Below are 27,012 nucleotides of genomic sequence, written 5' to 3'. Positions count from 1 at the left end.
TATTTTGCCTGTGATTTGGGGAGTCAGCAACTCTGGAAGGAATGGGCTGGGTTGTTTGTCTCTGATAATGGCCGCAGCTGGAGAGTTTGCTTTCACGTTTCACTTCACCTATGGATCTAGCATCTTGGTTTCTCCTTTCTCTCCCCAACCCCCAGGCAGTGTCCCATCCACCAGGGTCTGCTCACATGGCCTGGGCTTCCTTACAGCATGGCAGTCTCAGAGTAGTTAGACTTCTCCCATGGCAGCTGGCTCCACCCAGAGACAGGATTCTGGACATAGAGGTTGACCAAAATATCCCTTCCACCATGTTCTATCTGACAAAGAAGTGGCCGAGCCCACTCAGATTCAAGGAGAGAGAGATTACTCTCCACCCCTCAGTCAGAGGAGTGGCAGGGACCCTGTGGCTGTCTTTTCCACACCTGGAGAGATGGTGTCACCGAAATTCATGAAGAAACAGCTCTCTTCTGTCTCCCTCCACAGATTCCCCATCTCCTGTGTTTGCACGTCCTAAATTGCAACCCAGGCAACCTCCCGGTAGAATGGTTTTCTCTTTCCTGTTGGTATTAGGTGATCCTTATCTTTTGTGGCATGCTGATTTTTTTAAAAACAAATTTGACTGGGGTAAGTTGGTTTACAGTGTTGTATTAGTTTCTTCGGAACAACAAAGTGGATCAACTATATGCATACATATATTCCCTCCCTCTTGGACCTTCCTCCCATCCCTTCCCATTGCACTACGCTAGGTCATCACAGAGCACTGAGCCAATCTCCCTGTGCTGTATAGTAGGTTCCCAGGAGCTGTCTATCTTACCCATCATAGTGTATATATATGTCAGTGCTTTACTCCCAATTTGTCTCACCCCCGCTTTTTGCCCCCATGTCCCTTTGTTTGTTCCCTATGTCTGCATCTCTATTCCTGCCCTGAGAATAGGTTCATCTGTGACATTTTTTTAAGATTCCACATATATGTGTTAAAATATGATCATTGTTTTTGTCTTTCTGACTTACTTCATTCTGTATGACAGACTCTAGGTTCATCCACGTCTCCACAAGTGACCCAGTTTCTTTCCTTTTTGTGGATGAGTAATGTCCCATTGCATATATGTACCATGGCCTCTTTATCCATTCATCTATTGATGAACATTTAGGTTGCTCCCATGTTCTGGCTACTGTAAGTAGTGCAGCATGTATCTTTTCAAACTGTGGTTTTTTCCAGGGAATATGCCTGGTAGTAGGATTGCTGGGTCACTCGGTAGTTCCGTGTTTAGTTTTTTAAGGAGCCTCCATCCTGTTCTCCATAGTGGCTGTTTCACTTTACCTTACTTTCCCAGCAACAGGGTAGCTCGTGGATTTTTAACCCAAGGTTTTATCCTTGAAAGAGGCAGCATTGGAGTGGTTTTTTTTAAACGTGCTGACAGGTTTGGAGCCACTAAGGACTCTGGGTCTGGTCACCAGGCCAGCGAGGGACACTTTTTGTGGGCTGAGTTTGTTTATTTCTGGAAAAACCTGGCTTCCTGTTTCTAAGGGGGAACAGGTTTAAAAGACCTCGTAAAAAAAGGGCTCAGAGCCTCTTAACATCAAATGGGCCTTAGAAGGCAGTGCTTGATGAGTTAAGTGTAAAGGAATCAGCAACATAAGGGTTGAATTTCCTTGCAGATACACATAGGTTATAAATTAAGGAGGAAGAATCATGTCAAAACATGTGCTGGCTCAGAGCCAGAGCTGAAAACATTTGGAAATTGATTTTGAGACGGTGGAGGTACCCATGTCCTAGCTCAGGACATCCTTCCTGGTTTCTAAGATTTATTTATTTTTACAGAAATGGCAGAGGAGTTGCAGACAGAAGGGGTGGTTTTCCTATAAGTCACCACGGTTTTTTTTTTTTTTTTTCTTTCTGAAAGATAGTCCTGGATAGGGAAGCTAAGCATTCTTGATTTGTGTTGGTTTTAATTGAGGTTTCAAAGAAAGGGCCATAGCTTTTATAGCTCTCAGTATGTTTCTTATTTAGAGTAAGACTCCAGGAAGTATAAAACTCATTAAACTCAGGGCTCTATCCAAGAATGACTCCATGGCCTTTCTTTCACCTGTTGTCAGGAGATTTATTCATCGACAGCCTTTCCATTTGATCATGGGTAGAGGAGATTCTCTCACTGGGCACGTGAATGGAGAAGAAACAGAAACCACCAGACTGAGTGAATGAATGGACATTAAAATAGAGATGTGGGAATTTCTGCTTGAGACAATATTCCTGGGAAATGTGCAGTGATCTAGGACTGCAAAGACATGAACACATTCTTTTTTTCTAAAACTAATACAATTATGTAAAGTTTAAAAATAAAATAAAATTTAAAAAAATAAAAAGATTTTTATTTAAAGAAAACTTTCAAATCTCACTGGCATTAAAAATGGACATGCTACAAAAATGCACCTTTTACTTTAAGCACGTACATGTCTAGTATGCTTACTTATTTCTTGAGTTCATTTAAAGAAGGGTGGTGATGGGACTTCCCTGGTGGTCCAGTGGTTAAGATATAACCTTCCACAAAGAGGATGCAGGTTTGATCCCTGGTCAGGAGCTAGAATCCTGCATGCCTTGTGGCTGAAAAACCAAAACATAAAAAGCCCAGAAACAATGTTGAAGTAAATTCAACTAAGACTTTAATCATGGTCCACATTAAAAAAAAAAAACTTTATAAAAATATAAAAAGAGTAGTGAGCTCTGAGCAGATGGAGAACAAAGCCAGGATATCAAGGGGGCCACACCAGAGACATCAGTCTCCCTCCCATATTTAAAAAAACAAAATTGGCCGTAGGAATGCTTTTCTAAGTCACTCCACCTACTAATTATGTTGCACCTCCAGCTCAGCTCAGCAGAGACCAGAAAGACTGGTCACCAGGACCTGAAAAACAGCACAGACTTGTCTTCCTAAACCACCTTTGACCAAGATGCCAGCCGGCAAGATGCTCACAATTCCTAGAACTGCCTTTCAGTTCCTACTCACCAGGATGCTTAGCGAGGATGACATGGGGCACAGGTGTCCCCATGAGTGCACTTGAGGTTCTTAATGTGGCAGGCAATTATTTAGCACCAGTTGGATGCTTTTGTCTATGCTTGGTGAAGTAAATATAAGAAGAATAGGGACTTCCCTGGCGGTCCAGTAGTTAAGACTGCGCTTCCTCTGCAGGGGATACAGGTTCTGTCTCTGTTGAGGAAACTAAGATCCTGCATACCACACAGCAGGGTCAAAACACACACACACACACACACACACACACACACACACACGAAAAATGGAAGGAACCACAGACTACGCATACACCCATCACTAACTCTCTTTGAAGTATTCAGGTACCCTTCCCGAGTAGCTCAAATGGTAAAGAATCCACCTTTAGATGCAGGAAATGTGGGTTCGATTCCTGGGCTGGGACAATCCCCTGGAGAAGGGCATGGCAGTCCTCTCTAGTATTCTTGCCTGGAGAATGCCATGGACAGAGGAAGCTGGTGGGCTACAGTCAACGGAGTCACAAAGAGTCAGACACGACTGAGTGACTGAGCAGGCACATGAGCCAAGCCCCTTTTGGGATCCCTTCTCTCTGCTGCTCCCACACTTGCCTCTCCAGATCCACTCTCCTTCCTCTCTGCCCCCTGGGAGGCTGACCCCTGCTCTCCCAAGGAATCTTGACCTCTGGTTTTGTCTTGGCAACTTGTGGCCAATGGGAGGCCCCAGAGGGAGAGCAGAGGATGGGCAGAGGCTGCTGCGCCCAGGGTTTGAGTGTTTCCTCCACCCCTGGGGCTCCAGGTGCTCCTCCTCCAGGTTCTCCTGGGCTTGGCAGTGGAAGGATTCCTTTGTCTACAGCCCCACTTCTGTCTGGCTGTGGCTCCCTTTTCAGGGCTCCATCCATCACTGTATCCCCTTGCTCCCCTGTTCTCTGCTCCATCAGAGTGAAAGCTTCATGGCATCCCTTTTGGCAGTTCTCTCTGGGCCCCACCACCCACTTTGGGTTCCTCTGTTCTATTTTTTTGGCTGTGTCACACATCTGGGATCTTGGTTCCCTGACCAAGGATCAAACCCTCACCCTCTGCATGGGAAGCACAGAGTCGCAACCACTGGGCCATCAGGGAAGTCCCTTGGTTCCTTTAAATGTACTCACATGTCCATTAAGAGTCCCTCCTTTCAACTCTCCCCAGGTACACCCTCTCTTAGCTCAGGCTGCTATAACATAAGACCATGAGTTGAGGGGCTTCACCCACAGACATTTATTTCACACAGTTCTGGAGGCTGGAAGTCCAAGGACAGGGTGCCAGTGGATTTGGTTGCTCATGAGGACACTTTTCCCAGCTGGTGGACAGCTGCCTTCTGGCTGTGTCCTCACACACCCTTTCCTCCATGTGTGCAGAGATCTCTCTGTTTCCTCTTCTTGTAAATTCACTAATCCCATAGTATTAAAAAGAGGAGGCATTACTTTGCTGACAAAGGTCTGTCTAGTCAAAACTATGGTTTTTCCAGTAGTCATGTACAGATATAAGTCAGACCATAAAGAAGGCTGAGTGCCAAATAACTGATGATTTTGAACTGTGGTGTTGGAGAAGACTCTTGAGAGTCCCTTGGACAGCAAGAATATCAAACCAGTCCATCCTAAAGGAAATCAACCCTGAAGATTCACTAGAAGGACTGATGCTGAAGCTGAAGCTCCAGTACTTTGGCCACTTGATTGAAAGAACTGACTCATTGGAAAAGACCCTGATGCTGGGAAAGATTGAGGGCAAGAGGAGAAAGGGATGACAGAGGATGAGATGGTTGGATGGCATCACTGATTCCATGGACATGAGTCTGTGCAAACTCCAGAAGATGTGAAGGACAGGGAAGCTTGGCGTGCTGTAGTCCATGGGGTTGAAGAGTCAGACACGACTGAGCAACCGAACAACAACAAATCATGGTGGCTCCACTCTCATGACTTTATCTCAACAGAATCACCTCCCAAAGGACCCAGCTCCAAATACCATCACATTGGGGAGGACATGAACATTCTGCTCATAACAGCGTCCACACATCATCCATCTCCCATGGAAGCCTGGCTAATACACCTTCTCCTTGACATGTAAGAATATAACTCATTTCCACATTCATTGAAAAATCTATCAGGATGTCCAATGGTTAAGGCTTCACCTTCCAATGCAGGGGGTGTGGGTTCCATTCCTGGTTGGGGAAGTAGGATCCCTCATGCTTTGAGGCCAAAAAACCGAACATAAAAGAAAAAGAATATTATATGATAACAAATTCAATAAAGACATAAAAGATGATTCACATAAAAATCTTAAAATAAAAAGGAGAATCTATCTAAAGCTAGGTATGGGAGGACAAAAGCTTACAATTGAATGTGTATTAGGGCTTATGGAATGTTTGATAAATATGACCACCTCTTGTTCTCACAGAAATACTGTGTTAGTCCCATTTTATGGGAGGGGAAAATGAGGATTCAAGAAAAGAAAGAGAAAGAAAGGTCACATATCAAGGGGAAAAAGGTGGATGGGAGGAACTGAGAGATTGGGATTGACATATATGCACTGTTGATACTAAATATAAAACAGATAACTAATGAAATCACAGCAGATGGTGACTGCAGCCATGAAATTAAAAGACGCTTACTCCTTGGAAGGAAAGTTATGACCAACCTAGATAGCATATTCAAAAGCAGAGACATTACTTTGCCAACAAAGGTCCATCTAGTCAAGGCTATAGTTTTTCCAGTGGTCATGTATGGATGTGAGAGTTGGACTGTGAAGAAGGCTGAGCGCCGAAGAATTGATGCTTTTCAACTGTGGTGTTGGAGAAGACTCTTGAGAGTCCCTTGGACTGCAAGGAGATCCAACCAGTCCATTCTGAAGGAGATCAGCCCTGGGATGTCTTTGGAAGGAATGATGCTAAAGCTGAAACTCCAGTACTTTGGCCACCTCATGTGAAGAGTTGACTCATTGGAAAAGACTCTGATGCTGGGAGGGATTGGGGGCAAGAGGAAAAGGGGACGACAGAGGATGGGATGGCTGGATGGCATCACTGACTCAATAGACGTGAGTCTGAGTCAACTTCAGGAGTTGGTGATGGACAGGGAGGCCTGGTGTGCTGCGATCATGGGGTCACAAAGAGTCGGACACGACTAAGTGACTGAACTGAACTGAACCGAACTGAATGAGACCCTACAGTACAGCACAGGGAACTCTACTCAGTGCTCTGTGGTGACCTAAATGGGAAGGAAATCCAAAAAGGAGGGGATATATGTAAACATACAGATTTTTCATCTTGCTGTTTAGCAGAAACTGGAGAAGGCAATGGCACCCCACTCCCCTACCCTTGCCTGGAAAACCCCGTGGATGGAGAAGTCTGATGGGCTACAGTCCATGGTGTCGCTGAGGGTCGGACACGAATGAGCGACTTCCCTTTCACTTTTCACTTTCATGCATGGGAGAAGGAAATGGTAACCCACTCCAGTGTTCTTGTCTGGAGAATCCCAGGGACGGGGAAGCCTGGTGGGCTACTGTCTATGGGGTCACACAGAGTCAGACACGACTGAAGCTACTTAGCAGCAGCAGTATAGCAGAAACAAACACAACATTGTAAAGCAACTGTGCTCCAATAAAAATTAAAAAAAGAAAAGTCACATGTAACAGAGCAGTGACTGGGCCCCTAATAGTTCTTAGTGTGGGATGTTTTATTGAGACAGTAATATACATTAGAAAACAGTGAGCAGCAAGAACTGGGGAGCCCTTCCAAGAAGTCAAGAGACAACAAGCACGTGGTTCAGGCAGTAAATGGATCTGCGGTGTGGTCTCCTAGATACAGCGCCGGCAGCCAGCTGCACCGGGTTGTTCACTGTTTGCAACCTGATTATTTAAGACTTTTGTCCTGGAGACGGTGCTCCTGCTGGAGGGACCTGTATCTACCGAGAGGTTTCACCTATCAGAGGCATATGCAGCCGTCCACACCTGCCCCAGGTATGTGCCTGCAGGAGCCACACTCTCCTCAGCTCTGTGGCTCAGCGGGACAGCTGGTCACCTGAGAGCCCTTCCGTGTGTCACAGCTATTGGTCGAGTTGACTGATCTCCTGGAATTCCTGGGTGACCTGATTTGGCCCACCGCATAGTTGCCTCCCTCCTGGCCTCACTTTTAGGTGAATCTTTCTTTATGTAATTATTGAGATGCAATTTATGTGACATAAAATGAAGCATTTGAAATGTATATGTCAGTAGCATTTACAGCATTCACTGCATTGTAAAACCAGCACCAATTTCAAGTTCCAAAAAATTTTCATCACTCCCTCCAAAGAAAATCCTTTCTACTAAGTCGTCACTCTCATTTCTCCCCATCCCTCTACCAGCTCCTGGTAACCACCCATCTATCACCTGTGTCCGTGGCTTACTCAGTCTCTGATATTTCATATAATGGAATCATATAACAAGTGGCCTTTTGGGTCTGGCTTCTTTCACTTAACATCATGTTTCCGAGGTTCATCTATGTTGTCATGGTGATCAGAATTGCTTTCTTTTTCAAGGCTGAATAATGTTCCAAGTATGGATGGACCCCTTTTCTGCATCCATTAACCAGCTAATGGACATTTGGGGGGTCTCCAGCTAATGGACATTTGGGGGGTCTCCTTTGTGGGGTTTAGGCTTCCCAAGTGGTGCTAATGGTAAAGAAGCTGTCTGCCAATGCAGGAGACGTAAGAGACACAACTTTGATCCCTGGATTGAGAAGATCCCCTGGAGGAGGACATGGCAACCTACTCTAGTATTTTTGCCTAGAGAATTCCATGGACAGAGGAGCCTCGTGGGCTATGGTCCACAGGGTCGCAAAGAGTCAGACATGACCGAAGCAACTGAGCATGCACTCACACATTGGAGGGTTGTTGTGAAGAGAGCTATTGTGAACATTTGTGTACAGGTTTTTGTGCGGATGTGTGTTTTCATGTCCTGATCAGTTGATATTTTAATCCAGTTGGATGGTGGGTTTGCTTCATATAGAGAATAGATGGTTCCATGGAGAAAGTTTGCAAAGGGAGAGAAACACTTCTCTTCCTTTGGGACCAATTGGCCATAATAGAAACTCCTCTCCCATCTTGGTTGGGCCCCTTCTGCTCCCATGGGATCGTTCTAACCCCCTCTGAATGGCTTCTAATTGGCAACCATGTAGCCTGGAGTGTCCTCCTCCCCAGACCCTGAACTCCACTCACTGCTCACTATCATCAGGACCAGTCACGTTCTTCCCTGAGAAGCTTGAGAGCATCCGGCTGCACATGGTTCCCAACATGTGATGACTTCCCAACACGTTCATCACTCTCCCCTCACTCCCACCTTAAACCCAAGTGTGTGCCCTTGCCTAAGGCACATCCCACATGTAGTCTCTGCACTAGTCTTTCCTGTATTTCTCATGTTCATGTCCTTCATCCCCTCCAAATGTAATGAATAAAACCCCTGAAGGGTTTTGAACTGTGTCCTTCAAAAAACATGTCCAAGTCCTGAACTCTGGTTTTGGAAATGTAACCTTATTTAGAAGTAGGGTCTTCTCAGATACAATCAAGTTAAGGATCTTGGGGTGTAATTGTTCTGGATTTAGGGTGGGTGCTCAATGCAATGATAGGTGTCTTTATAAGAAAAGGAGGTGACCTCCCTGGCGATCCAGTGGTTAAGACTCCATGCTTTCACTCCCAAGGCCTGGGTTCGATCCCTGCTTGGGGAACTAGGATCTCACAAGCCTTGAGATGAGGCTCCCTCCCTCCCCCCTGGGGAAAAAAAAACAAGAGAAAGGAGTTGGAGATTCAAGACAGAGAAACATAGGGGGGAGAGGATGAGGTGAAGATAGAGGCTGAGGCTGGAGTGATGTGGACATCAGCTAACAAAAGGCTGGCATCACCAGGAGTTGGAAAAGGTAGGAAGGAGGTCCCTGGAGGGAACAGAGCCCTGCCCAGAAGTTGATCTCAAACTTCTGGCTCCTTGGACAGTGAAATAACAAATTTCTGTTATTCTAAGCCATCAGCTTTGTGCTGATATGTTACAGTAGCCCCAGGAAATGAAAAAAAAAGTGTGTTTATAGAGTGGTTGTTGTGAACACAGATGCTTGAGAAAGCCGAGTTGAGTCCAAATCCCACTTCTGGCACCCCAAAGCAGTGTGACCTTGGGCGAGTTATCTGACATTTGTGAGGCTCAGTGGAAAATGAGGATCAGAGTCCCTGCTTCTAGGGGCTGTGGGGACTGCAGCCCATGGACCTGTTCAGAACATCACCTGTGACTCTGGGCTGGGGAGTCCAGCTGCTGTGGTCCACCCTTGACATCCTAATCTGCTGCTGCTGCTGCTAAGTCGCTTCAATCGTGTCCGACTCTGTGCAACCCTATAGACAGCAGCCCACCAGGCTCCCCGTCCCTGGGATTCTCCAGGCAAGAACACTGGAGTGGGTTGCCATTTCCTTCTCCAATGCATGAAAGTGAGAAGTGAAAGTGAAGTAGCTCAGTCGTGTCTGACTCTTCGAGACCCCATGGACTGCAGCCTACCAGGCTCCTCCACCCATGGGATTTTCCAGGCAAGAGTACTGGAGTGGGGTGCCATTGCCTTCTCCATGAATGGAACATTCTTATCTAAAACCAAATCCTTGTCACCATCTTTTTTTTTTTTAATTGAAGTATAGTTGATTTGCAATGCTATGTTAATTTCTGCTGTACAACAAAGTGATTCAGATTTACATGTATATACATTCTTTTTGAAAAATATTCTCCATTGTGACTTATCACAGGATGTTAAGTATAGTTTTCTGTGTTATAACAGTAGGACCTTGTTGTTTATCCATTCTATATATAATAGTTTGCATGTGCTAATTCCAACCTCCCAGGCCATCCCTTTCCTAACCCCCTTGCCCTTGGCAACATCGGTCTGTTCTTCATATCCATGAGTCTGTCTCTGTTTTGTAGGTAAGTTCATTTGCATCATATTTTATAGTATATATATAAGCAATATTATATGATATTTGTCTCTTTTTCTGACTTACTTCAGTTAGTATGATAATCTCTAGGTCCATCCATCCTGTTTCATCCTCTGTCATCCCCTTTTCCTCCTGCCTTCAATCTTTCCAAGCATCAGGGTCTTTTCCAGAGGATGAGGTGCTTGGATGGCATCACTGACTTAATGGACATGAGTTTGAGCAAACTTCAGGAGTTGGTGATGGACAGGGAAGCCTGGTGTGCTGCAGTCCATGGGGTCGCAAAGAGTCAGACATGATTCAGTGACTGAACTGAACTGAAGTCTGTCCATGTTGCTGTAAATGGCATCAATTCATTCTTTTTTATGGCCAAGTAGTATTCCATTGTGCTTCCCAGGTGGCTCAATGGCGAAGAGTCTGCCTTCCAATGCAGAAGCCGCAGGAGACCCGGGTTCAGTCTCTGGGATGGGAAGATCCCCTGGAGGAGAAAACAGCAATCCACTCCAGTATTCTTGCTAGGATAATCCCATGGACAGAGAAGCCCGGAGGGCTACAATCCATAGGGTTGCAAAGAGTCTGACACGACTGGCTTCCCTGATGGCTCAGACAGTAAAGAATTTGCCTCCAATGAAGGAGACCTGGGTTCGATCCCTGGGTTGGGAAGATCCCCGGAGGAGGAAATGGCAACCCACTCCAGTATTCTTGCCTGGAGAATTCTATGGACAGAGAAGCCTGGCAGGCTACAGTCCATGGGGTTGCAAAGAGTCGGACATGACTGAACGACTTTCACTTTTTCTTTTCCAGCTTAAAAATATGCAGGCATAGTCCAGGGCTAATTTTAGCTGAGGTTCAGAGAAGCACCCAGGGATAGCCATACAGCCTCCCAATCCTCCAGGCGGTGCCCAATGCACCTGGGATGATCCCTGGGGACATCTGCCCTGTCCCCACCCCTCCACCAGCCCTTCCATTGGCAAGTTGCTCTGGGGCCATGGGGCTTTTTCTGTGCCAGCCAGCTGTAGCCACTTCAGAGACACAGCAGAGGCAGGATGGGGTCAGGAGGTGTTAGGTAAAGAGGACAAGCTCCCAGGTCAGCCATCCTAAACTCCCTCTCTATGCCTCCCTCTGCTGCAGGTCCTCTGGTAGCCAAGCGTGGAGCCTTGTCACCTGACATCAAACAAAACAGTCAACAGGGTCTTGTGGCTTCAGGATTTAGGTTCTGAAATGCAGGACATGTATCCCACAATGTGCTACCAAAGCAGGCAGACAAATATATGTTGCTGATTAATCATGTGTCTGCATTTTCTTTAGACATCGCACAGGGGCTCTTGTCTGCCTGGCCCCGACTTGGTTGTCTGCAATCTGTAGGGTGAGCTGGGGGGATACTGAACCTGCCAAGGGTCCATTGATGAGCATGGTCCACCCCTGTCCCTCCGTTTTTTTTCCGGGCACAGGGTCCACATCTGATGATTGATAACATGCATGACTGATGATTGATATGATTGATAACATGATTGATAGGCATGCATTCATAACACAGAGGGTCAGTCGCTCCAGAATCTAGAAGGCAGAACCACTGTGCCGGTGATGTCATCCTCCAGTGGACTGCATCCCGGGTTCCAGGAGAGAAGAAGCAGACAGAGCCCCACCCTCAGGGCTCCCCACCCCTCCACCCTTTGTGCTGACTCAGGCGTTTGGGGACAAGCAGATAGAAACAACTGCCCCCGGGGTCTGGAATGAAACACCAACTTCAAAAGGCTCAACAGCTGTTTGCAGGCACTCAGCTGCCCAGCACCAAACTCCCTCCTCACTCATCCAGGATCATCCTGGCCCCTGCCTGGCCTGCCAGCCACAGAGCAAAGAGTGGAACATCTGACCCTCCTGTGTCCAGGAAACTAAGGACAGTGATCTTCGGTTATTGGTCATGGATTTTTAAAACTCCTTTTTCATGTGCCCATCAGTATATGAATTTCACTGTTTTCCCATCTCCTCAAGGTTTTCCTCTGAACCCCCTTCCTCAGGTGTACCAGACAGTTTTCTTGGTAGCAAGTAACAAATGAACTCTGCTGCCGTCTTCAACAAGGGGGCAGTTCAGAGGTAGGGGGCAAATCAGTAGGGCATGGTGACCAGAACTGGGGAACAGGAATCCTATGGTAAGGGATTCCCAGGTGGCTCAGACAATAAAGAATCTGCCTGCAATGCAGGAGACACAGATTCATTCCCTGGGTTGGGAAGATCCCCAAGAGAAGGAAATGGCAACCCACTCCAGCATTTTTGCCTGGAGAATCCCATGGACAGAGGAGCCTGGCAGGCGACAGTCCATGGGGTCGCAAAAGAGTCAGACGACTGAGTGACTAAACAACAAAACCCTGTGGCAGATAGAGCCTTGGCTCCATGCTCTGAGTGGCCACAGCTAACACCAAGACTCCAGCTGTCCTCAGTTCTTTGCATCCCTTGCCTAAAAATCCCAGTGGAGACCATTCTGCTGGCCAAGCCTACCCGGATGCCATCTCCAGGCTGAGCTGGGTCAGAAAGGAAAGGAAGCTCTGGGCTTCTGTAGCGGGAGGTAGGTCTCCCAGACAAGCTCTCTAGAAGGCTGATTGATGCTTTCTTAGGAAGAGGGGGCTGGATGATGGTCACCCCTCCCCAGCAGAGGGCAAGCCCCAGCAATGTGACACTGCACGTCCTGAGAAACACCCAGGAGGGTAGTTAGGTAGGCACAGACTGGCCCTAACAGGTCAGGGCGGAGTTTTTGCCTCTTTGGGATGCCAGGCTCCATCCGAGAAACCCTGATGGTTCAGGCATCTATGAATGTCTCCCCTCCCACTCCACACCTCCTCTGCTTGCCCTGCATTCAGGGGTCTCTGCAGAGGGCAACCCAGGTTAAAGCAGCTGGAATAGGCTGGAGCTTGGGAAAGGAGCTGGCTTTGTGGTCCAAATCTGAAAGGAGATGGAACATTGACACAGGCTGGCCTTACATCCTAGTAATAGGCAAGCTGCTCCCCTAGGAAAAGGATGGGGGGCCTCTCCCAGTTCCTGCTCCGACTGCAGCCGAGCAAAAGACCCGGCTGGGGACTTTGACCTTGCTGCAGCCTTTCCAAGTGCAGGAAGCCAGGCACCAGAGACCCGACTGGACATCGGGCAGGCAAACAATGCTCTGTCCTCAGTACCCGCTTCTATCCCTGGCTGCGAACGTCACCGAGGAGATTTCCTCTCTGACGGGTGCCGTGATACCTAATAGCCGACTAATAACGTGCCTGAGACGCCGGAAAAGTAGGGCCGCCAAAAATGTGACTTTAAGAGTCTGATATTTCAAAGGGAGCATCAAAGACAAGTCTGAATGGGAAATACTGGACATTTGCTTGGCCTTCTCTCACGCTTTTATTTTGAACTGTTTCCAGGGGCAGGAGGTGACTGTAATGTTTTCCAGTGGTAGACATCTCTGAAAAATCTTTCCAGCCCGGCTTACCCAGAGAAGGGCCAGGGAGACCTCACAGTGTGACACTTGAAGCTTATGGCATACTTTTTCTATTCTCTTCTTGTTGGGGGAAATTTTAAAAATTAATTTGTTGTTGTTTTTACACTTTTAATTTTGTATTGGGGTTTAGCTGATTAACAATATGGTGATCACCCATCTATATATATGTATCCATTCTCCCCCAAACTGCCTCCCATGCAGGCTGCCACATAACATTGAGCAGAGTTTCCTGTGCTATACAGTAGGTCCTTGTTGGTTATCCATTTTAAATATAGCAGTGTGTACATGTCCATCCCAAACTCCGTAACTATGCCCTTTCCCTCCATCCTTTCCCCCGGCAACCGTAAATCCATTCTCTAGTCTGTGAATCTCTTTGTTGTTGCTGTTTTGCCTTGTGCTGCTGAAAATTTTTTTGGATGTTTCATTTTCTTACAGTGGAGACCGTCTACTGATTTCGAACCCTGTTTCTCAAAGTGTGGTCCCCAGACCGGCAGCATCACCATCTCCTAGGAATTGGATAGAAATACATAAGAAATCTCACCTCAGACCCACCAAATCAAAGTCCCAGGAATCACCGACTTAACGCAGAATAAAGCTAGAAATCAGACAATCATATCTCAAAGGGATAATGTTCCTCCAGTGCTCACAGGCTGCCCACTTCTCCCCAGGAGCCTCCAGACAACCCCGGCAGTGGGGCTAGGACAAGAGGAATCCCATAATAATTGCATGGAAATTTCATATAAAAATGTGTTACAGGTTTAAATAAATTTGAATAGTAGTTAGATCTTACTTTATCCTTCCTTAAGACCTATAAATCTGTTGAGACTGTTTTTATTGTATTTGTTTTTAATAACTTTATTTATTTATTTAACTTTTTGGCTTCATGACATGTAGGATCTTAGTTCTCCAATCAGGGATTGAACCTGTGCCCCTGCAGTGGAAGCAGGGAGTCTTAACCACTGGACCAACAGAGAATTCCCTATTGAGGCCCTTTTTATATGAGTCTCAGAAAGATGATCTTTTTCTTCCTGGTTTTGCACATTATCCCTGGAAAACAACAACAACAAATACACAAAGGGTGTGTGTGTGTTGTGTATTTCTTGAGTATGATTAGAAAATGTTTTTATCTCTTGTAGTGCTTTGATTCTTTTACTTCCATTCCTTTCACCTTTTTACTTTATTTTTTCATTTATTTCTCATTTTATTGTGTATTATATTCCTAGGAGATATGTGTATAAAAATCATATTGGCATATTATTTTTACCTTTATTAGATTCTTGACTTAAATTCGTCTCTTTTTTCCTCTTTTCCTTTTTTCTCTTAAGCATTCTTTCTTTTTTTAAAAAATATTGAGCTAATTGAGGATGGTGAAACTTCCCACGAGCGCAGATTTGCGCATGTCCAATACATTTGAATATTTCATGTCTTTGTCATCATTCTTCTTTTGTCTCTAATTGAAACACTATTTTCTGTATTCCTCAAAAAAATTTTAGAAGGCACATTTTTATTGTTGGAAGACTGAGTTTCTTATTTAAACCTTTATAATTCTTCTTGCATTGTGGCCATAAAGCACTGCCAGTGTCAACACTTTTTAAATTAAGGTTTCTTTGTGCCCAGTTGTAGTTTTTGTCATTAGTCTAGAAGTAGATGAGTAAAGGATCTATATTTTGGAGGATGTAGAATTATGGTTGTGAGTTGTGGTCAGTCTTAGCTTTAAGTGCTAGGCGTTTCCTCTTTTCCTCTGTCTTCTAGCATTTGATTGGGAAGTCTGGGAAGGTCATGGGGGCTAGTGCCTGGTGCTATTTTGAACAAGAGGGTCAGCAGAAGGAAGTCGAAGGGCCTGACTACGAGGATGAGTTTGTGCACCTAGTTCAGTTCAGTTCCTGCGTTGCGCATCTAAGCAACATCTTAAGCAAAAAGTTGGCAAAAGAGGAGCAAAATACTGTTAATAGTCACATGTTATTCTCATCAGTGTAGCTACTGTCACTGAAACACCTGCAGCCGTGCCATGTTGTCAACAGGGGGTACCGACTTTATGTACCAGTTGGGCATGAACTGTCTTCATTCAAGGGAATATTCTCTAGGGATTCTGTGGGCAGAGAGATCACCAACTACTGTAAAGGGGAAGTCAGATCAGGGTGCCAGTACTGCTGGGTTCTTGGTGAGAGCCAGCTTCTCACTGCATCCTCACTTGGCACAGAAAGAGCAAGCTAGCTCTTATATGGCACTAACCCCAGTTGTGTGGGCTCCACCCTCATGACCTGATCACCTCCTGAAGCCCCTTCTCCTTATACAATTTCACCGGGGATTAGACTTCAGAACTTGAGTTGAGGGGGCACAAAAGCATTCAGTCCACTGAACTTAGCAACATTCCTCTTCGGATGGCTTTCTTGATTAAGAAAGGTGGCTTCTGGTGGAACAAGACTCTTTTAGAAGCTTTTCCCATTTGATCTGGGTCGGTTGGGTTGTTTCAGTTTCCTTATTTGGTCTCTAAGATCTTTGACCTGCCATGCCTAAAATCTCCATTCTCGTGTGGTCACCTCCTCGTGAACCAACACAGTATCTCCAGGGCAAAGTGAAAACAAAACAAGACAATAACCCAACCCCTGCACAATCACATCTGAAAGTCCCTAGTGTGGTCTCGGTTGGCTCACATTTTGATTTATCGTGTGGACTAACCAGTATTTCATTTCCAGTAGCTACCTTGGAGTGTCTGAATGAACAGGCAGCTGCACACAATGAAAGCGGCTCCTTAGAGCTATTTTTGTCACAATGAGTCTGCGGGAGGCAGCAGTGCCTTCATCCTGACCCACTTCCCTCAGCCCCCTCCCAGGTGCAGGCACAGTTAGAACAGACCATTGGAAAGGATTTTCTATCAGCAACTTGCTGGCTGCCTCTCCTCCTCTGACTGCTTGGGATGGAGGAGCTGCCTGGCTTCTGTTGACTTTCGGGTTATTAGACAGCCTTCCTAAAAGTAAAGAAAAGGATGTATGGACAGTGGGTGCTTTATAGTCGTGTTAACCCTTCTGGCTCCAGCAAATGTGTATCTCCATCTATGTCTGAATCTAGTTTCCCTGTCTCACATCTATGCCCTCAGCTCAACGCCTTCACTGAAAGGTGTGTTATCCATAGGAAGATGCAAAATAATTTTGGACAATGAATTAAGGTGCTGAGAAAGAGGGAAGAGGAGAGAAAAGCACAAAAAGAAAGAAATAGTGGTCAAGAAATAGGGTGGCACTGTTTTCTAAAAACAGAGGCAACCTCAGAAGATTTAGAGGATGAAACTTATGCATGCAGCACAAAAGCTAACAATCGTTTAGGAAATCTGTTGTTTAGGAAGTCAGATGGGCTTCCCCAATGGCTCATCATCCATCTGCAATGCAGGAGATACAGGGGATGTGGGTTCAATCTCTGGGTCAGAAAGATGCTCTGGAGGAGGAAATGACAAGCCACTACAATATTCCTTCCTGGAGAATCCCATTGACAGAGGAGCCTGGCAGGCAACAGTCCATGGGGCCACAGAGTCAGACAAGATTGAGCAACTGAGCATGTAACATAGCACATAGGAAGCCAGATAAAGTACAAAGCCTCAGAAAACCAAATGAGCCTTAAGATGTTATACAGCCCATGCTACTGTCTTTGAACAAAACCTTGTGCATCCTCAACATACAATTGCTTTCAGGAAATACTCTTTAATCAGAAAACTAATGTTCTTGATAAATGAGTACTTTAGTAAATATTATAAATTATTATGATATTTGATATGACATTTATTATAAATTATAAATAAAGTTGTTTCATGCCAGCACTGGAGTATAGACATTATTGTCAACATTATTTTGTCAAAGGAGCTAACACAGTAAGACAATTAATAAGGCTGATTCACAGTCAATCTGAAGGACTCTCACACTGCTGTGTTACCCACATCTTTAGTTGCCACATTGGAAATTTTAATTCAGGACCACACTCCACTTAGCAGTAATTCTTAGGACATTTTTCTGCAAAAATACTTGCATGGGACACAAAGTTATAAGGACAAAGATGTTAATTGCATTAATTTTTTGTAATGGCAAAAAAGAAAACATGTTCACAAGTGGCTAACAAGTGTATTTCATATTATGGATAAGCATAGAACCATTAAAAAGAACAGCCAACATCTATACATAACCTCACAGAAAAGTTGCCAGGACATATATTAAGTGGAAAAAGAGCATGGAGCTGACCAGTAAATAAAGCATGGTTGTAATTATACAAGAAAAGAAGTGTATGTTCTTTTACTTGCATGAATATTGAGTTGAAGAAATGGAAGCACACGGAGAAATCTTAATAATAGTTACTTTATGGCACAAGGAGTGAAGTGACAGTAAATCTATGTGGGAGTAAAAGGTATAAAGAGAGGCTTTGTGTCTTATTCTCTGTATTTTCTTTTATTTTTTATGTATCATTTTAATGATACAAAAACAATTTTTAAATTGTGGGAAAACCAATAGTTCTTAACAACAACAACAACAACAAAACCTTCAGCAATAATTGAGGAAACTGAATACAGTCTGGGTATTATATTATATGAATGAATTATTGGTCATTTTGTTGAATATGACAATGGTATTGTGGTATATTTCAAAGGAAATTCTTGTCTGTTCAGTTCAGTTCAGTCGCTCAGTCGTGTCCGACTCTTTGCGACCCCATGAATCGCAGCACGCCAGGCCTCCCTGTCCATCACAAACTCCCGGAGTTCACTCAGACTCAAGTCCATCGAGTCAGTGATGCCATCCAGCCATCTCATCCTCTGTTGTCCCCTTCTCCTCCTGCCCCCAATCCCTCCCAGCATCAGTCTTTTCCAATGAGTCAGCTCTTCGCATGAGATGGCCAAAGAACTGGAGTTTCAGCTTCAGCATCATTCCCTCCAAAGAAATCCCAGGGCTGATCTCCTTCAGAATGGACTGGTTGGATCTCCTTGCAGTCCAAGGGACTCTCAAGAGTCTTCTCCAACACCACAGTTGAAAAGCATCAATTCTTCGGCGCTCAGCCTTCTTCACAATCCAACTCTCACATCCATACATGACCACAGGAAAAACCATAGCCTTGACTAGACAGACATACATAAATGTGTGCATGTAACACTCCAATATTTTGGTCACCTGATGCGAAGAACTGACTCATTGGAAAAGATCTTGATGCTGGGAAAGATTGAAGGCTGGAGGAGAAGGGGATAACGGAGGATGAGATGGTTGGATGGCATCACTGACTTAATGGACATGAGTTTGAGCAAGCTCCAGGAGTTGGTGATGGACAGGAAGCCTGGTGTGCTGCAGTCCATGGGGTCGCAAAGAGTCGGACACGACTGAGTGACTGAACTGAACTGTGCGTATAAAATGATATATGTGGTTTTAAAAACTCTCTATACATGTATACATACTATATATTTACATATAATATGTATATAATATATGAAATTTATATATCTCACATGCTAAGTCTGCTGCTAAGTCGCTTCAGTCGTGTCCGACTCTGTTCGACCCCATAGACGGCAGCCCACCAGGCTCCCCCGTCCCTGGGATTCTCCAGCCAAGAACACTGGAGTGGGTTGCCATTTCCTTCTCCAATGCATGAAAGTGAAGAGTGAAAGTGAAGTCGCTCAGTCCTGTTCGACTCTTAGCGACCCCGTGGACTGCAGCCCACCAGGCTCCTACGTCCATGGGATTTTCCAGGCAAGAGTGCTAGAGTGGGGTGCCATTGCCTTCTCCGATATAGCTCACATAAATGTATTATTTTTAAATAAGTATTTTTAAGATGATCAAATAAATAAACAACAACAAAAAAAGCTATATAATCTAATCACAAGAGGGGGAAGAATTTGAAGAGTCTACAGGAGTCAAGTAGATGATAAAAATGTGAAGCTCTCAGGTGTGGGGTTAAAGGAGGTGGGAGGGTGTCTGCTCCATTTCCAGGGCCATTTCTACCTCAGAACCAGCCTTTTGGGGTTCATCTGGGAATGCTGGCCACGCATGGTCAAATCTTCTGAGTTTTCCAAAGAAGCTAGACGTCCAGATACTGAGCTCTGACTTGAGAAAGGCCAGGAAGGGGCCTGAACTGCCAAAGCGAAGAAGACAGTCACTCTGGGGACTGACCCTGTCCTTGAAGACCTCAGACTGAGTGCCCCTTTCAGTTATGTGCCAGGCTCCTGCTTACCCCTCAGTCAGACCCTGTCCGGACAGGTATGTACTTCCTAATTCGTAAATACTGGGCTTCCCAGGTGGCCCAAATGATGAAGAACCCACCTGCCAATGCAGGGTTTGATCCCTGGGTTGGGAAGATCCCCTGGAGGAGAGGATGGCAACCCACTCCGGTAATCTTGCCAGGATAATCCATGGACAGGGGAGCCTGGTGGGTTACAGTCCGTGGGCTCACAAAGAGTTGGATGTAACTGAGCATGTATGCATGCATGTAAATACGAGTACAATTCTGTGTGTGGTGTGAGTGTGTGTATGTGTGTGAATGTGGGTGTGTGTAAGTTTGTATATGTTTGTATATGTATGTGTATATGTGTTTGTATATGTATGTATATATGTTTGTATATGCGTGTGTATACATATATGCATGTGTATTTTTGTGTTTGTATATGTGTGTGTATATATGTGTTTGTATATGTGTATATATATATACGTATGTATATGTATATATGTGTTTTTATATGTGTGTGACTGTGAATGTGTGTGTGAGTGTGTGGGCAAGTGAAGGAGACCATATCTGGGGGCAATAGGAGATCAGAATGATCTCTCAGCTAAGAGGCCCTGGGAAGGGGCCCTTCCCCATACACAGGGAATGAGACTCCAACACTAAGCCGCCAGGTACTCAGACTCACACAGGTGGTTAAAACGCTGTCCAGAGACCCTAGAAGGAGAGGCCAGAGGGAAAGGTCACTTCAGACCACTTCCAGGTTGGCCTGCACTCATGTTTCTCTAAATGTGTCCTTCGTCTGTAAATATTCTGTTCAACAGACGTGGTTCTTACTCCCCCAGAAACAACTACCTCATCCAAGTTACTCATGTTTGAACCCTCTTGTTGGGTACAAATGCCTTTAAAATTAAAAAAAAAAAAATATAAACAGGGGAAGCAGTCCCAACATTTGAAACACATTCTGTTACCTTTTATACAATCTCACACCTGAACCATTGATGCCTTGTCAGGATAAACCTCAGAGGAGAAAGGCACCTTCAGTCTGGAAAGAGCTGTGGCATTTGAGTGAGCCCCGTGGGAAATTATAACACAGGCCGAGCACAGGCAAGCGGGCCTCTGGGCCCTCTGGGGATGAAGATGCTCTGAGATCATGATACAGGAATATCACATCCGATTCTGCCCAAGGGGCTGATGTGACATCATTGAAGACCCAGTTTCCCGAGTGCGTGTGGCAGGCCCCATTCCAGGCACGAAAGATGCTGCTCTGAACAAGAGAGGAAAAGTCCTTTTTATCCTGGGGATTCCAATCTAATAGGACTGCAGAAAATACACAAGGAAATTGCAATCCACAAGCAGATAAGCTAGATCATTTCAGAAAGTGAGAAAGTGCTCAAGGAAACTGAAATAGGATCATGTAAGGGGAAGAGATGAAAGGCTAGACTCGGCGCAGAGCCAGAGATCTGGGCTATGGGGGTGGTAAACAGCCATCCAGTGCTCAGCCCTTCCTAGTAACTCCAGGCTGAGCCCCTGCTCATGCAGGTCACTGCCACCTGGGCAACTGACAGGAAGAGGTTCTCTAGGGCACTGGGCCCGGGATCCATAAAAATCCCCTTCGCACTCACTCCGTCCTCCCTTTTCCCGGTGACTATTTCCAAACTCGTTCTTTCTCCTCCTTACCTGCTCAACTCACCTGCTTCTGTGTTTTTTTTCTTCTTCTTCTTTATTTTTTTTTTTTTACAAAGTCTTCTGTAGGCTTTATTATTTATTTTATTTTCTGGCTGTGGTGTGTCTTTGTTGCTGCACGCAGGCTTTCTTTAGTTGCAGAGACTGAGGGCTACTCTCTAGCTGCAGTGTGTGGCTTACTATCGCGGTGACTCCTCTTGTTGCAACACGAGCTCTGCGGCACGTGGGCTTCAATAGCTGCAGCACGTTGGCTCAGCAGTTGCAGCTCTCCGGCTCTAGAATGCTGGCTCAGTAGTTGTGCCCCATGGCATGTAGGATCTGGGACCAGGGACTGAACCGGTGTCCTCTCCATTGGCAGGTAGATTCTCAACCACTGGACCACTAGGGAACCTCCTCCCTTGTGTTTTTCTTTTACATGAGAAAAGAGTCAGGCTTATGCAGTGGCAAGCACAATGTGCCTTGGGACGGATGCCCACGTAAGATGAGCAGGTGACTGTGCTCCATTCTGTGACACGAGAGCCATAAAAAATCTGCCTCATGAAAAATGAAGGGGCTTTTAGAGACTCAAGCAGGTGGATTCCCTTCTTTTTTAACTTCAGGCTTGGAAAATGCTGGGGGAGGGGCACCTTTGGGAAGGTGGGGAAGCCTTTTACCCCAGGATGCCTGAGTAAGAGGTTCCCGCAGAGACACTTGAAAGCCCGATAGACACGTTGGAATTTATAATATACCCTTGAAGTGTTCATTCATAATCCTGAAGGGATTTTCAAAGCCACGAAGAGGATGGATGACTTTTGACCAGCTCACGTGTTGTGAAGGGTGTCTACGAGGCTGTCAGTGAGAGGGTATTAAATAGATTTGGGGAAAAAGGACAGCCCTGGCTATGAACACTGAAACTTCCCTGGCACTTAATTTGATTCAGATACTTAGTGTGTGCTATCTATGGAGCACAGATTTAAAGACGGTGAGAAATACTCCAAGGTGCATGTGACTGACTCAGTTCCTGATCCGAGTGGGAAGAAGTATCCGATAACCTTTCCATTCTTTCTGTAAGCACAGGCGGCCCCTGCTCTGTACAGAGCTCTCTGCTGAGCACTGTTTTCCAAAAAACTTCTGATCCAGGGAGTAGAGAAGAAGAGGAGTACTAGTAAAAATGCTAATAACTGCCTCTTAAAAGGGCTGCCAGGTGCCACGCTCTGTTGGCAGTGGCTTACTTACATCATATAAACAGATCATTACGAAAAAAACAAGGTGTGTGAATGGTAAGCATACCTGCAAGGTATTATGGGAACATCAAAGAGGAATTCCAGCTGGGGGTGGGGGTGGGATAGTCTGGGGTTAGGAAAGGCTGCTAGGAGGCGCTGAAGCTTGAGTGAAAGGCAGAGGAATATTTAATGCTAACAGGAAATTCATTCCACAAGGAGTTATTCAAAAGGTCATTGTTTAGTTGCTAAGTCGTGTCTGACTCTGTGACCCCATAGACTGTAAACCGCCAGGCTTCGCTGTCTATGGAATTTTCCAGGCAAGAATACTGGAGTGGGTTGTTATTTCCTTCTCCAGGGAATCTACCCGACCCAGGGATGGAATCCACGTCTCCTACTTGGCAGGCAGATTCTTTACCACTGAGCCACCTGAGAAGCCCTTCAAAAGGTTATTGAGCATCTTCTATGTGACAAGCACAGTTGCAGGCCCTGGGGATGAATTACTGAACAAAACTTGCTATCACGAAGCTTACATTCATGGGCCAGTTGTGGCAATGACCAGACAGTGTGTAAACTACCTAATTTGTTAGTGATGAGTGCTAGGGGGAAAGAAAGAGGGGGAAAAGAAGGGGGAAAAATAGAGAAAAAACAGAGCTGGGGTGTTCTCTTTTTAAATAAGGTTGTGAGGAAAGTTGTCAGTGAGCAGCTAGGATTGGAGTAAAATCCTAGAGGAGGTGAGGATATGAATCATAGGGATGTCAGGGAGAGGAGTGTTCCCAATAGCAGACCAGACAGTGCAAAGGTCCTGAGGCTGGTTCAGCCTGGCGAGTCCAACAAAAGCAGGCAAGCATGGCTGGTGTGGAATGAATGTGGGAAGAGGGATAGACGAGGAAATCGTAGAAGGGTGGGGGGAACCCACCACACTGAGCCTTAGTGTCCACTGAGAGTTCTTTGGGTTTGCTTTGGAGGAGGTAGGGGTTGTGGAGGCTTTATGAGTAGATGCTGGGTGGGACTTGACTGATGTTTTAGCAGCATTTCTGGTTGCCATGGGAGGAACACACTTGAAGCGAGCCATGGTGGCAGAAGAGATCGGCGATGTGGTCAACCAGGCGATAAAAAATGATGGCTTATACCAGGTGCTGGTAACGGGGGTGGTTGGATGATGACCCTGTGTTGAAGATACTTCTGATGGGATTGACTGGCCAATAGGACACAGGGTTTGAGAGAAGAAGAGATGTGAAGAATGATTCCAGGGTTTTGGTGGGGCAGGCAACGGAGGGCTGGAATTGCCATCTGCTGTGATGGGGGGGACTAAAGGAGTATGGATCTAAGGGTCAGAGCAGGCGCTGAGGAAATGAAGATTCATTCCTTCAGACCAAGCCACGAGGATAAAGCAAAGCAACCAGGAGTCATGCTGTGTGTGCATGGACCACAAGTCCTCAGGAACCACAAGAGGGCATGTGGGGCGGATGAGATCAGACATGCCCACTGCAATTCCATCCTTCCCCACTTTCAATTTCTTCTGGGCAGATCTGGCGGGTGAGAGCCATGCAAGATCTCAGGGACGCTGCTGAAGAATCTCTGTGTCATCACATCTATGGTAGCCTTAGTTATAAGACCTGTCATTATTTTATGTTCCTTTGAGAAAGAAATTATGCTGACATTGAAATTATGGTCTGATTCGGTGTTATCACTTAGAATGCTCACCTTGGTAAGTTCAAGACGCTCCAGGGCACAGGGACTGGCTGGTTCTCTGATGCCACCCCTCTACATCCTTCTGCCCACTCATTAGGATCAGTGCTTTTGACCTTCCCTTGATTCCTGGACAATTCTTGTTCAGATACAGGCTCTAGCCTGGCATCCCCTGGCAGTGCCTCAGGCACAGTTACTACCCAGGAGAGAATATTAGACATCAAAGGAGTATGAAATTTCACACCAGAGCAGAGGAGGAATGGTCCGGAATTGACCATGGATACCCAGAGAGATGTTCATTCCCAGCTGTTCCTGGACCAGGAGTCAGGATAAACAACCTCATCTGAGAACACAGTTCTCTTATCTGTGAATACTAGGGCCTAGTTTAGAAGACTGACCAGTAAGGGTACCTTCATAGCTAAAATTCTACCAGTTTTTTAAGAAGAGTAGGCAAGGGAAGCACTGGATAGGTTTATTTGATTCCTTGTCTCTCTTTACAGAGAGTATTTTTCCAGATTTCCCTGGTGGCTCAGTGAATAAGAATCAGCCTGCCAAATGCAGGCAAAGGACACAGTTCGAGCCCTGATCCGGGAAGATTCCACGTGCCACGGAGCAACGAAGTCCATGCACCGCAACTACTGAGCCTACATGCTGCAGCTACTGAAACCTATTTGCCTAGAGCCCGTGATGCACAAGAGAAGCCACCATGATGAGAAGCCTGCGCATCACAACGAGAAACAGCTCCTGCTCACGCAGCTAGAGAAAGCCCTCCCCCAGCAGTGAAGACCCAACCCAGCCAAAAAGAAATAAATAAAACTTTTAAAACCAGTGTTTTCCCCACAATGGCTTTGATCACTCACCTCCTCTGTGGAAGTAGCTCTCAAATCTACAAACAATCTGCAGGTGGTAACTGGGTTTAGGGAATTCTACCTGGAAGAGAAAGCAGCTGGTAAAGCATAGACTGTATTTCAATTTCTATTCTGTTTGCATATGAGTATCTCTACTTCTGAATACACAGGAGGTTGGCAGAATAATGAAATAATGCCGCCCTCCCAAAGATGTCCATGTCTTAAGCACAGAACCCATGGATATGTTAAGCTATGTGACAAAGGGGAATTATGGTCACAGATGGAAATAAGGTAGAAAGCAGCTGGCCTGAAGACGAGCACCCTGGGTTATCCAGAAGAGACCTGTGATCATTTGGGCCAATCTGACTCCATCTACACCTCCATCCACTTTCCCCATCCCTGTATCATTTTGAATCAAATCCTAGACATTTTATTACTTTATTTATTAATATTTCACAGTGTAGCTCTAAAAGATATGGATGCTTTCTTTGACATAACTATGAAACCACTCAGTATAAGAGTATGTCCTTGATATCATCAAAAACCCACTCTGTATTCAAATCTCCACTTGCCTCTGCTACATCATGAGGAATCAAACCGTACCTCTATGGTTTAATTTTTTTTTAATATTATGCATGTTGGTTTGAATCAGGAACCAAAATAGCTCCTCACATTGCTACTAGTTGCAACATCTTTAAAGTTTCTTTTCATTCCTAGGATCTACCTCCATCTTTTTTTTTCCTTTTGTATTTATGGAAAAATTAATTTCTCTTGTTCCACAGTGTTTCTTAGTTTGAGATTTACTAATTACATCTTCATGGTAGCCATTTAATAATTTTTTTCTGTCTTTTGTGTTTTCCATAAGCAGGAAGTTGGATTGACAGACTTGATCAATTTTAAGTTTTTGGCAAGAAGACAAACCAGGATGTGTTGTTCTAGCAGGAGGCACATGAAGTTCAGCTGTCCTTACTTGAGTGATGTCAGGAGATGCTGTATGTGACATCAGGTCCATTATTTCAATAGAGGTTAGAAAACATTAATAATCTATTCTCTCTTCTTCATCTGTTTGGCAGAATAACTTGACAAAGAGAAGATTCCCTTTGACTGCTATTTGGTTATTCATTGCCAATGTTCTTAGAATTGGCTTTTCATTAACAAAAATTGCCTACAAACTTAAGATTTGATGCATATGAGTTCCACGTTGTTGAAGACTCAGAATTGGCTCCCTAACGAATTCCATTCATAGGTCACTCATGGTCATTGCGTCATTGGTTGAGGACTTGGAGATAGTTCAGTTCAGTCCAGTTCAGTTCAGTCGCTCAGTCGTATCTGACTCTTTGTGACCCCATGAATCACAGCACGCCAGGCCTCCCTGTCCATCATCAACTCCCAGAGTTCACTCAAACTCACATCCATCAAGTCGGTGATGCCATCCAGCCATCTCATCCTCTGTCGTCCCCTTCTCCTCCTGCCCCCAATCCCTCCCAGCATCAGAGTCTTTTCCAATGAGTCAACTCTCCACATCAGGTGGCCAAAGTACTGGAGTTTCAGCTTTAGCATCGTTCCTTCCAGGAACACCCAGGACTGATCTCCTTTAGAATGGACTGGTTGGATCTCCTTGCAGTCCAAGGGACTCTCAAGAGTCTTCTCCAACACCACAGTTCAAAAGCATCAATTCTTCAGTGCTCAGCAGTAGATAAGGGAATGACCACTGTTCTTTTGAAGGGTCCTCTGCTTCCAGAGTTCTTACTTCTTCCTTGAGGCTCCTCAACTTTTCCGTATTGGATTGTGTTGAAGTGTGTCCTCCTTTCCCCCAAATTCTTGTGTTGTAATCTTGCCACCCAATAACCCAGAATACGAGCTTGTTTGGAAATTGGGACATTGTAGATGTAATTATTTCAGATGAGGTCACATGGGTGAGCCCTAATCCAATACATCTGTCCTCCTTATGAAGAGGAGACATTTGGACACA

The sequence above is a fragment of the Bos indicus genome, chromosome 17, assembly GCF_029378745.1.
Source record: "Bos indicus isolate NIAB-ARS_2022 breed Sahiwal x Tharparkar chromosome 17, NIAB-ARS_B.indTharparkar_mat_pri_1.0, whole genome shotgun sequence".
In the NCBI taxonomy this organism is placed as follows: Eukaryota; Metazoa; Chordata; class Mammalia; order Artiodactyla; family Bovidae; genus Bos; species Bos indicus.
The sequence above is the reverse complement of the archived record's forward strand: the minus strand, read 5'-3'. Positions refer to the sequence as shown.